Source organism: Tursiops truncatus, chromosome 2, assembly GCF_011762595.2.
Source record: "Tursiops truncatus isolate mTurTru1 chromosome 2, mTurTru1.mat.Y, whole genome shotgun sequence".
Classification (NCBI taxonomy): domain Eukaryota; kingdom Metazoa; phylum Chordata; class Mammalia; order Artiodactyla; family Delphinidae; genus Tursiops; species Tursiops truncatus.
This window is the reverse complement of record NC_047035.1, coordinates 94,256,693-94,269,600: the sequence shown is the minus strand read 5'-3', so window position 1 is coordinate 94,269,600 and position 12,908 is coordinate 94,256,693. Positions and strand designations below refer to the sequence as shown.

Genomic DNA, 12,908 nt, shown 5'->3' with positions numbered 1-12,908 from the left:
GGCCCCAGTGACACTGGGCAGGGGGACACTTGTTGGGGCCCACTCTGGAGGATCAGTAACAGAAATTGAGACTATTGTAACTTCAATGAACAGATGTGTGAGCCAAACTGTAATTAACATAGAGCAGTGTATAAGGCTCGGGTAAAATAAGATGTTTCTAACACTTCCATTTGATATTTCCATCACTTTATTATAAGCAAGTTCAGTGAAAAGGTTTGTCCTATTTGTCAGGTCAATATTAGAGAAATGAAGTGATTTCTTTCCAAGGATGTACATCTAATAATCTTGGCTGAAGCTTCAATCTTGTTTTAAATGCTTTTCCACTGAAAGTGCTACCTCTCTTTCAGCTACCCCATTTCTGAGAAGTATGAAATCTTATAATTTATTATTACCAAAGGGGAAAGGTGGGAGGAGGGATAAATCAACAGTTTGGAATGAACACATACACACTGCTATGTATAAAATAGATCATCAACAAGGAACTACTGTATAGCACAGGGAACTACACTCAATATTTTGCAATAACCTATAAAGGGAAATAATCGGAAAAAGAATAGATATTTTTATTGACATCATCTACCAACGACAGATAAAATGTAACCTAAGGGAAGCCGATGGTGAGCGCTTCTGACCCTGAAGACTTCAATCATCTGAAGTTCGGACTCTGACTACTTCCCAAGGCCCTTAATGAACATACGTGTAGCCGTAGCTTAAAAATTCCCCAGTTTGGGGTTCGGGGAGACACTGATTTTGAAAAAGCCCTGGTGTTCTCCTTACATGAATGGGACTCTTCCTACTGCTAAAACATGTCTGTCACACCCAGAGGATGGTATACCGTCTGATCGGGAAGAGTTTGGAAAAGGCATCTCATCTCCTCATCTCCTGGTGCTCGGGTTCACCCCTCCAGCGTCTTTACTAACAGTCTCCCCACTTGGAGATGTCAGCACTGTCAACATCCTGTTGCACACAGTTTGGAATCTGTCCAGAGGATGAAGCGGAAGGATGAGGAACAATGAGAGACAAGTCCTAGGTATTCGGACAGGCACATGTCACTCTAATTTCCAATCAGGAAGACGTATTGACCAAAGGCTAAGATTACCCACGGAAACAGAATAGGGCTTGAGGAAATCCCACTGTTTTGTGGCCAGTTCCCAAAAGCACAAGTTGAAAAATGGAACTCAGGGGCCCTAAAATTCACGAAACTGAAGAGCTGAAAGTATCTATCGTCGAAAAATGTCTTGAGGTAAGTCACCGAAAAGGACTTGTAAGCAAGGGAGAATGGCAGGAAAGGGATTTGAGGAGGTAGAAAGGACTCGCCATTAAGCACAAGAAAAGGGGCTGAACATCGCCAACAATGCAGTTGGCCAAAAAAGGCGTATGCGTATTTTCTGAATATATTCAAGAAAAGGGTATATGCCCTTTTTAGCGAACGAAACAGGTGGGCACTGGAAGTCAATACTACAAAAGATATCACTTCGCATCAGTCAGAAGAGCCATCCTCATAAAGCGTAAACAACAGAAATGCAGGACAGGGCAACGAGAAGAGGGAGCCCTGTGAGACTTATAGTGGAAATGTATATTGCCAACGGCCATTCTGGAGAAGTGTATTGTGTTTACTAAAGCATCTAAAAAATGAGCTACAGAGCATAGGGCACTTGCACTCATGGGCGTATATCTTGGGAAAGACAAAAATCGACAGGACAGAGGCACCTCAACGTTTACCGCCTCTCTGTTTAAAAGATCCTCGACTAGGATATAACTTAAATGTCTCTGGAGGGAAAAAATGGATAAAAGAGATGTGGTACTTATGTAGAGTGGAATATTACTCAGCTCGGAAATCAATGAAATATGGCCAGTTGTAACAACTCCAAAGGAGTTACGTACGATCATTCTAAGTGACATAATTCAAAAAGAAAAAGACACATATCATAAGATATCACTTAAAGGTGGAATCAAAAATGGTTACACATGAAATAAATTACAAAAGATAAACATAGTCAAATAGGTAGAAAACACACATAAGGCTGCTAAAGGGGAAAGGTGGGGAGGAGTGAGGCATTATCCAGGAGGTTGAAATTAGCAAATATACGGTTTCAAATACCAAATTGATAATCGAAAAGGCCTACACGGTACCTAAAACAACCGTACTCAGCACACTCAAGTCACCGGAAAAGAATATATACGACTGGTAAGAATCTGAAGAAGAATTTATTGATGTCTCTCTATAGGTAAATCAAGTGCATGTACAGCACAGTGAGAAACAGACCATTGAAAATCACCTGTAATCAATATAATAATAAATTTAAGACAAAGGCACTGAGACAGAAAAATTCTTACACCTTTTGCTCAGGGGCTGTTAATCAACATGCATTGTACACATATAGACCCACAACAGGATGAGACATAAGGCTGGAAACTGTTCGCGCTAACAGAATTAGTGAGGTTGGGTGAGGAAATGCAGACCCTTTAAAGGAATACTGCCTGGTACCCATTCCATGGGTCCCAAATCTGCAGGTTCAAGGGAACTGCCTACAGGTAAAACATACATGGGAAATCCAGAGGACTGTACACCATGTGAACAGGAAATGTGTCTAAAATGCACCTCATTCTTCATCTACTGGTGTTCGGGTTCGCCATTCCAGCCACTTTACTAAAAATCTCCCCACTTGGAGAATCAGAGCCTTTAACCTCCTGTTTTGCACAGTTTCCAATTTGTGCAGAGGAAGAACAGAAAGAATGGGACCCAATGAGACACTAGCTGTGGGTGTTTCGACAGACACGTGTCAGTTTAATTTCCCATCGTGAAGAACAATTAACCAAAGGCGCAGCCTGCCAGCCCGGAACAAGAATAGGGCCTGAAGCAATCCTGCGGTTTTCAGCCAGTTCACAAAAAAGCGAGTTGAAAAATGAAGCTCAGGGGCAGTGCAATTCACAAAGCAGCAGAGTTATAAATGACACCTAACGTCCAAAAATATATTGAGATAAGGCAACGAAGAGGCTCTGAATGCAAGGCAGAATTGCAGCAAACACATTTCAAGATTTCAAGTGAATATACTCAGGAAAAAAACGCACACGCCCTTTTTGGCCAACCAAGCAAGCGGGCAAAGCAAATCTGCACAACAAACAAATCTCATTTCCCACCACTCAAAAGGGCCATCAGAAAAATGTGTAAAAGACAGAAATGTAGGACAGGCCATTGGAGAACAGAGAGCCTTATTACGGGGATGTGCGCGATGTAAAATGCCGAGACCCACTCTGGAGAGGTGGATGGTGTTTTCAAAAATATTTACAAAACAGAGCGACAGAGCATAGGGCACTTCCACTCAAGGGTGAATATCTTGGGAAGACTAAAAATAAACAAGACACAGGCACCACGAAGTATAGGGCTGCTCCGTGTTCAAGAACCTAGATTTTGGTCCACCTTAAATATCACAGGAAATAGAACACTGGAAAAAGTTGTGGTACTTATGTACAACGGAATGTCACTCAGCCTTGAAATCACTGTCGTAAGGCCAGCAGCAGCATAATGAGTGGATTTAGCTACGATGATTCTAAGTGAAAGAAGTCACACAGAAAAAGAAACTTATCATAAGATATCACTCATAGACGGAATGTAAACATGGCTACACATGAACTGAATTACAAAACAGAACACAGTCACACATTTAGAAGACGCGCTTATGCCTGCTTAAGGGGAGAGGTGAGGTGGGGTGATGCATAAAACCAGAGTTTGAAATTAGCACAGATCCCGTTCCATAAACCACATATGTAATAGAGAAGACCTACTCTTTGCTCAGTGAACTGGACTCAACACCCGCTATGCACCGCAGAGGAATATATGTGACAAGTCAGAATCTTAAAACCTACGTATTGATATGTCTCCGTAAGGGAATCAAGTGTGTGTAGAGCGGCAGAAATACTGCAGTGAAATTCAGCTGAAGCCCATTATAAAAATAAATTTCGAAACACAAAAAAACACAAAGAGAGTGAGAGAGAGAGAAATTCTTACAAAATTCGTCCAGGGGCTGTGATGCACCCTGGATTGACCTTATCTACCCCCACAGCTGGATGACACATGAGGCTGGACACTTGGGGCTGAGAGGATTGGTGAGGTTGGGTGAGCAAATGCAGACCCTTTAAAGCAGTACTGCGCGCTACCCATTCCACGGGCCCCAACTCTCCAGGTTTAAGGGTATCTTCCTACAGCTAAAACACGCATGGGAAACCCAGAGGATGGTACACCGTGTGATCGGGAAAGGTTTCTAAAACGTACCTCACTTTTCCTCTCCTGGTGCTCGGGTTCGCCATTCCAGCCGCTTTACTAACCATCTCCCCATTTGGAGAGCCAGCGCCTTAAACCTCCTGTTTCGCACAGTCTGCAATTAGTGCGGAGGATGAACGGGATGAGGGGGAACCAATGAGAGAACAGCTGTAGGTGTTTGGACGGGCACATGCACCTCTAATTTCCCATCAGGAGGAAGAATTAACCAAAGCCTCAGCCTGCCGCCCCGGAACCAGAATAGGGCCTGAAGCAATCCTGCGGTTTTGCGGCCAGTTCACAAAAGAGCGAGTTGAAAAATGGAGCTCAGGGGCACTGCAGTTCACAAACCTGCAGAGTTAAAAAGGACAACTTTCGTCGAAAAATATATTGAGGTAAGGCAACGAAGAGGATTTGAAACCAAGGCAGAATTGCAGCAGACACGTTTCACCAAGTAGATTGGAGTCTCCTTTAAAGCACATGAAAAGCGGCCGACTTCGACAATGATGCAGTTGCCCAAAAAGGGCGTATGCGTTTTTGCCTGAATATATTCAGGCAAAAACGCATACGCCCTTTTTGGCCAATCAAGGAAGCGGGCAATGGAAATCCGCACAGCAAAGAAGTCTCTCTTCAACCGGTCCAAAGGGCCATCCGAAAAAAGTGTAAAAACCAGAGAGGCAGGACAGGCCATGCAGACCAGGGAGCCTTGTTACCCTGATTGGCCGGATTTTAATTGCCAACAGCCACTCTGGAGAAGTGTATGGTGTTTCCGGAAACATGTGAAAAACAGAGCTACAGAGCATAGGGCACTTCCACTCACGGGCATATATCTTGGGAAATATAAAAATCAACAAGACACAGCCACCCCAAAGCTTAGGGCTCCTCTGTTTACAAACTCCTCGACTTGGGTACAACTTAAACACCCCAGGAAAGAGAAAAATGGATAAAGAAGCTGTGGTACTTATGTACAATGGAATGTCACTCAGCCTTGAAATCACTGTCGTAAGGCCAGCAGCAGCATAATGAGTGGATTTAGGTACGATGATTCTAAGTGAAAGAAGTCACACAGAAAAAGAAACTTATCATAAGATATCACTCATAGACGGAATGTAAACATGGCTACACATGAACTGAATTACAAAACAGAACACAGTCACACATTTAGAAGACGCGCTTATGCCTGCTTAAGGGGAGAGGTGAGGTGGGGTGATGCATAAAACCAGAGTTTGAAATTAGCACAGATCCCGTTCCATAAACCACATATGTAATAGAGAAGACCTACTCTTTGCTCAGTGAACTGGACTCAACACCCGCTATGCACCGCAGAGGAATATACGTGACAAGTCAGAATCTTAAAACCTACGTATTGATATGTCTCCGTAAGGGAATCAAGTGTGTGTAGAGCGGCAGAAATACTGCAGTGAAATTCAGCTGAAGCCCATTATAAAAATAAATTTCGAAACACAAAAAAACACAAAGAGAGTGAGAGAGAGAGAAATTCTTACAAAATTCGTCCAGGGGCTGTGATGCACCCTGGATTGACCTTATCTACCCCCACAGCTGGATGACACATGAGGCTGGACACTTGGGGCTGAGAGGATTGGTGAGGTTGGGTGAGCAAATGCAGACCCTTTAAAGCAGTACTGCGCGCTACCCATTCCACGGGCCCCAACTCTCCAGGTTTAAGGGTATCTTCCTACAGCTAAAACACGCATGGGAAACCCAGAGGATGGTACACCGTGTGATCGGGAAAGGTTTCTAAAACGTACCTCACTTTTCCTCTCCTGGTGCTCGGGTTCGCCATTCCAGCCGCTTTACTAACCGTCTCCCCATTTGGAGAGTCAGCGCCTTAAACCTCCTGTTTCGCACAGTCTGCAATTAGTGCGGAGGATGAACGGGATGAGGGGGAACCAATGAGAGAACAGCTGTAGGTGTTTGGACGGGCACATGCACCTCTAATTTCCCATCAGGAGGAAGAATTAACCAAAGCCTCAGCCTGCCGCCCCGGAACCAGAATAGGGCCTGAAGCAATCCTGCGGTTTTGCGGCCAGTTCACAAAAGAGCGAGTTGAAAAATGGAGCTCAGGGGCACTGCAGTTCACAAACCTGCAGAGTTAAAAAGGACAACTTTCGTCGAAAAATATATTGAGGTAAGGCAACGAAGAGGATTTGAAACCAAGGCAGAATTGCAGCAGACACGTTTCACCAGGTAGATTGGAGTCTCCTTTAAAGCACATGAAAAGCGGCCGACTTCGACAATGATGCAGTTGCCCAAAAAGGGCGTATGCGTTTTTGCCTGAATATATTCAGGCAAAAACGCATACGCCCTTCTTGGCCAATCAAGGAAGCGGGCAATGGAAATCCGCACAGCAAAGAAGTCTCTCTTCAACCGGTCCAAAGGGCCATCCGAAAAAAGTGTAAAAACCAGAGAGGCAGGACAGGCCATGCAGACCAGGGAGCCTTGTTACCCTGATTGGCCGGATTTTAATTGCCAACAGCCACTCTGGAGAAGTGTATGGTGTTTCCGGAAACATGTGAAAAACAGAGCTACAGAGCATAGGGCACTTCCACTCACGGGCATATATCTTGGGAAATATAAAAATCAACAAGACACAGCCACCCCAAAGCTTAGGGCTCCTCTGTTTACAAACTCCTCGACTTGGGTACAACTTAAACACCCCAGGAAAGAGAAAAATGGATAAAGAAGCTGTGGTACTTATGTACAATGGAATGTCACTCAGCCTTGAAATCACTGTCGTAAGGCCAGCAGCAGCATAATGAGTGGATTTAGGTACGATGATTCTAAGTGAAAGAAGTCACACAGAAAAAGAAACTTATCATAAGATATCACTCATAGACGGAATGTAAACATGGCTACACATGAACTGAATTACAAAACAGAACACAGTCACACATTTAGAAGACGCGCTTATGCCTGCTTAAGGGGAGAGGTGAGGTGGGGTGATGCATAAAACCAGAGTTTGAAATTAGCACAGATCCCGTTCCATAAACCACATATGTAATAGAGAAGACCTACTCTTTGCTCAGTGAACTGGACTCAACACCCGCTATGCACCGCAGAGGAATATACGTGACAAGTCAGAATCTTAAAACCTACGTATTGATATGTCTCCGTAAGGGAATCAAGTGTGTGTAGAGCGGCAGAAATACTGCAGTGAAATTCAGCTGAAGCCCATTATAAAAATAAATTTCGAAACACAAAAAAACACAAAGAGAGTGAGAGAGAGAGAAATTCTTACAAAATTCGTCCAGGGGCTGTGATGCACCCTGGATTGACCTTATCTACCCCCACAGCTGGATGACACATGAGGCTGGACACTTGGGGCTGAGAGGATTGGTGAGGTTGGGTGAGCAAATGCAGACCCTTTAAAGCAGTACTGCGCGCTACCCATTCCACGGGCCCCAACTCTCCAGGTTTAAGGGTATCTTCCTACAGCTAAAACACGCATGGGAAACCCAGAGGATGGTACACCGTGTGATCGGGAAAGGTTTCTAAAACGTACCTCACTTTTCCTCTCCTGGTGCTCGGGTTCGCCATTCCAGCCGCTTTACTAACCGTCTCCCCATTTGGAGAGTCAGCGCCTTAAACCTCCTGTTTCGCACAGTCTGCAATTAGTGCGGAGGATGAACGGGATGAGGGGGAACCAATGAGAGAACAGCTGTAGGTGTTTGGACGGGCACATGCACCTCTAATTTCCCATCAGGAGGAAGAATTAACCAAAGCCTCAGCCTGCCGCCCCGGAACCAGAATAGGGCCTGAAGCAATCCTGCGGTTTTGCGGCCAGTTCACAAAAGAGCGAGTTGAAAAATGGAGCTCAGGGGCACTGCAGTTCACAAACCTGCAGAGTTAAAAAGGACAACTTTCGTCGAAAAATATATTGAGGTAAGGCAACGAAGAGGATTTGAAACCAAGGCAGAATTGCAGCAGACACGTTTCACCAGGTAGATTGGAGTCTCCTTTAAAGCACATGAAAAGCGGCCGACTTCGACAATGATGCAGTTGCCCAAAAAGGGCGTATGCGTTTTTGCCTGAATATATTCAGGCAAAAACGCATACGCCCTTCTTGGCCAATCAAGGAAGCGGGCAATGGAAATCCGCACAGCAAAGAAGTCTCTCTTCAACCGGTCCAAAGGGCCATCCGAAAAAAGTGTAAAAACCAGAGAGGCAGGACAGGCCATGCAGACCAGGGAGCCTTGTTACCCTGATTGGCCGGATTTTAATTGCCAACAGCCACTCTGGAGAAGTGTATGGTGTTTCCGGAAACATGTGAAAAACAGAGCTACAGAGCATAGGGCACTTCCACTCACGGGCATATATCTTGGGAAATATAAAAATCAACAAGACACAGCCACCCCAAAGCTTAGGGCTCCTCTGTTTACAAAATCCTCGACTTGGGTACAACTTAAACACCCCAGGAAAGAGAAAAATGGATAAAGAAGCTGTGGTACTTATGTACAATGGAATGTCACTCAGCCTTGAAATCACTGTCGTAAGGCCAGCAGCAGCATAATGAGTGGATTTAGGTACGATGATTCTAAGTGAAAGAAGTCACACAGAAAAAGAAACTTATCATAAGATATCACTCATAGACGGAATGTAAACATGGCTACACATGAACTGAATTACAAAACAGAACACAGTCACACATTTAGAAGACGCGCTTATGCCTGCTTAAGGGGAGAGGTGAGGTGGGGTGATGCATAAAACCAGAGTTTGAAATTAGCACAGATCCCGTTCCATAAACCACATATGTAATAGAGAAGACCTACTCTTTGCTCAGTGAACTGGACTCAACACCCGCTATGCACCGCAGAGGAATATACGTGACAAGTCAGAATCTTAAAACCTACGTATTGATATGTCTCCATAAGGGAATCAAGTGTGTGTAGAGCGGCAGAAATACTGCAGTGAAATTCAGCTGAAGCCCATTATAAAAATAAATTTCGAAACACAAAAAAACACAAAGAGAGTGAGAGAGAGAGAAATTCTTACAAAATTCGTCCAGGGGCTGTGATGCACCCTGGATTGACCTTATCTACCCCCACAGCTGGATGACACATGAGGCTGGACACTTGGGGCTGAGAGGATTGGTGAGGTTGGGTGAGCAAATGCAGACCCTTTAAAGCAGTACTGCGCGCTACCCATTCCACGGGCCCCAACTCTCCAGGTTTAAGGGTATCTTCCTACAGCTAAAACACGCATGGGAAACCCAGAGGATGGTACACCGTGTGATCGGGAAAGGTTTCTAAAACGTACCTCACTTTTCCTCTCCTGGTGCTCGGGTTCGCCATTCCAGCCGCTTTACTAACCATCTCCCCATTTGGAGAGCCAGCGCCTTAAACCTCCTGTTTCGCACAGTCTGCAATTAGTGCGGAGGATGAACGGGATGAGGGGGAACCAATGAGAGAACAGCTGTAGGTGTTTGGACGGGCACATGCACCTCTAATTTCCCATCAGGAGGAAGAATTAACCAAAGCCTCAGCCTGCCGCCCCGGAACCAGAATAGGGCCTGAAGCAATCCTGCGGTTTTGCGGCCAGTTCACAAAAGAGCGAGTTGAAAAATGGAGCTCAGGGGCACTGCAGTTCACAAACCTGCAGAGTTAAAAAGGACAACTTTCGTCGAAAAATATATTGAGGTAAGGCAACGAAGAGGATTTGAAACCAAGGCAGAATTGCAGCAGACACGTTTCACCAGGTAGATTGGAGTCTCCTTTAAAGCACATGAAAAGCGGCCGAACTTCGACAATGATGCAGTTGCCCAAAAAGGGCGTATGCGTTTTTGCCTGAATATATTCAGGCAAAAACGCATACGCCCTTCTTGGCCAATCAAGGAAGCGGGCAATGGAAATCCGCACAGCAAAGAAGTCTCTCTTCAACCGGTCCAAAGGGCCATCCGAAAAAAGTGTAAAAACCAGAGAGGCAGGACAGGCCATGCAGACCAGGGAGCCTTGTTACCCTGATTGGCCGGATTTTAATTGCCAACAGCCACTCTGGAGAAGTGTATGGTGTTTCCGGAAACATGTGAAAAACAGAGCTACAGAGCATAGGGCACTTCCACTCACGGGCATATATCTTGGGAAATATAAAAATCAACAAGACACAGCCACCCCAAAGCTTAGGGCTCCTCTGTTTACAAACTCCTCGACTTGGGTACAACTTAAACACCCCAGGAAAGAGAAAAATGGATAAAGAAGCTGTGGTACTTATGTACAATGGAATGTCACTCAGCCTTGAAATCACTGTCGTAAGGCCAGCAGCAGCATAATGAGTGGATTTAGGTACGATGATTCTAAGTGAAAGAAGTCACACAGAAAAAGAAACTTATCATAAGATATCACTCATAGACGGAATGTAAACATGGCTACACATGAACTGAATTACAAAACAGAACACAGTCACACATTTAGAAGACGCGCTTATGCCTGCTTAAGGGGAGAGGTGAGGTGGGGTGATGCATAAAACCAGAGTTTGAAATTAGCACAGATCCCGTTCCATAAACCACATATGTAATAGAGAAGACCTACTCTTTGCTCAGTGAACTGGACTCAACACCCGCTATGCACCGCAGAGGAATATATGTGACAAGTCAGAATCTTAAAACCTACGTATTGATATGTCTCCGTAAGGGAATCAAGTGTGTGTAGAGCGGCAGAAATACTGCAGTGAAATTCAGCTGAAGCCCATTATAAAAATAAATTTCGAAACACAAAAAAACACAAAGAGAGTGAGAGAGACAGAAATTCTTACAAAATTCGTCCAGGGGCTGTGATGCACCCTGGATTGACCTTATCTACCCCCACAGCTGGATGACACATGAGGCTGGACACTTGGGGCTGAGAGGATTGGTGAGGTTGGGTGAGCAAATGCAGACCCTTTAAAGCAGTACTGCGCGCTACCCATTCCACGGGCCCCAACTCTCCAGGTGTAAGGGTATCTTCCTACAGCTAAAACACGCATGGGAAACCCAGAGGATGGTACACCGTGTGATCGGGAAAGGTTTCTAAAACGTACCTCACTTTTCCTCTCCTGGTGCTCGGGTTCGCCATTCCAGCCGCTTTACTAACCATCTCCCCATTTGGAGAGTCAGCGCCTTAAACCTCCTGTTTCGCACAGTCTGCAATTAGTGCGGAGGATGAACGGGATGAGGGGGAACCAATGAGAGAACAGCTGTAGGTGTTTGGACGGGCACATGCACCTCTAATTTCCCATCAGGAGGAAGAATTAACCAAAGCCTCAGCCTGCCGCCCCGGAACCAGAATAGGGCCTGAAGCAATCCTGCGGTTTTGCGGCCAGTTCACAAAAGAGCGAGTTGAAAAATGGAGCTCAGGGGCACTGCAGTTCACAAACCTGCAGAGTTAAAAAGGACAACTTTCGTCGAAAAATATATTGAGGTAAGGCAACGAAGAGGATTTGAAACCAAGGCAGAATTGCAGCAGACACGTTTCACCAGGTAGATTGGAGTCTCCTTTAAAGCACATGAAAAGCGGCCGACTTCGACAATGATGCAGTTGCCCAAAAAGGGCGTATGCGTTTTTGCCTGAATATATTCAGGCAAAAACGCATACGCCCTTCTTGGCCAATCAAGGAAGCGGGCAATGGAAATCCGCACAGCAAAGAAGTCTCTCTTCAACCGGTCCAAAGGGCCATCCGAAAAAAGTGTAAAAACCAGAGAGGCAGGACAGGCCATGCAGACCAGGGAGCCTTGTTACCCTGATTGGCCGGATTTTAATTGCCAACAGCCACTCTGGAGAAGTGTATGGTGTTTCCGGAAACATGTGAAAAACAGAGCTACAGAGCATAGGGCACTTCCACTCACGGGCATATATCTTGGGAAATATAAAAATCAACAAGACACAGCCACCCCAAAGCTTAGGGCTCCTCTGTTTACAAACTCCTCGACTTGGGTACAACTTAAACACCCCAGGAAAGAGAAAAATGGATAAAGAAGCTGTGGTACTTATGTACAATGGAATGTCACTCAGCCTTGAAATCACTGTCGTAAGGCCAGCAGCAGCATAATGAGTGGATTTAGGTACGATGATTCTAAGTGAAAGAAGTCACACAGAAAAAGAAACTTATCATAAGATATCACTCATAGACGGAATGTAAACATGGCTACACATGAACTGAATTACAAAACAGAACACAGTCACACATTTAGAAGACGCGCTTATGCCTGCTTAAGGGGAGAGGTGAGGTGGGGTGATGCATAAAACCAGAGTTTGAAATTAGCACAGATCCCGTTCCATAAACCACATATGTAATAGAGAAGACCTACTCTTTGCTCAGTGAACTGGACTCAACACCCCCTATGCACCGCAGAGGAATATACGTGACAAGTCAGAATCTTAAAACCTACGTATTGATATGTCTCCGTAAGGGAATCAAGTGTGTGTAGAGCGGCAGAAATACTGCAGTGAAATTCAGCTGAAGCCCATTATAAAAATAAATTTCGAAACACAAAAAAACACAAAGAGAGTGAGAGAGAGAGAAATTCTTACAAAATTCGTCCAGGGGCTGTGATGCACCCTGGATTGACCTTATCTACCCCCACAGCTGGATGACACATGAGGCTGGACACTTGGGGCTGAGAGGATTGGTGAGGTTGGGTGAGCAAATGCAGACCCTT

General features: G+C 45.0%; 1 long non-coding RNA gene across 1 annotated transcript in view; it reads right to left on the bottom strand.

Annotated features, from left to right (window-relative positions):
- Window positions 1-4,686, bottom strand: part of LOC141278017 (uncharacterized) — a 49,289-nt gene extending 44,603 nt beyond the window's left edge. The window contains exon 1 of the long non-coding RNA XR_012330107.1: window positions 4,274-4,686. This is a non-coding gene — a long non-coding RNA (uncharacterized lncRNA). The remainder of the gene's footprint in view (window positions 1-4,273) is intronic.
- Window positions 4,687-12,908: the final 8,222 nt, after the last annotated feature.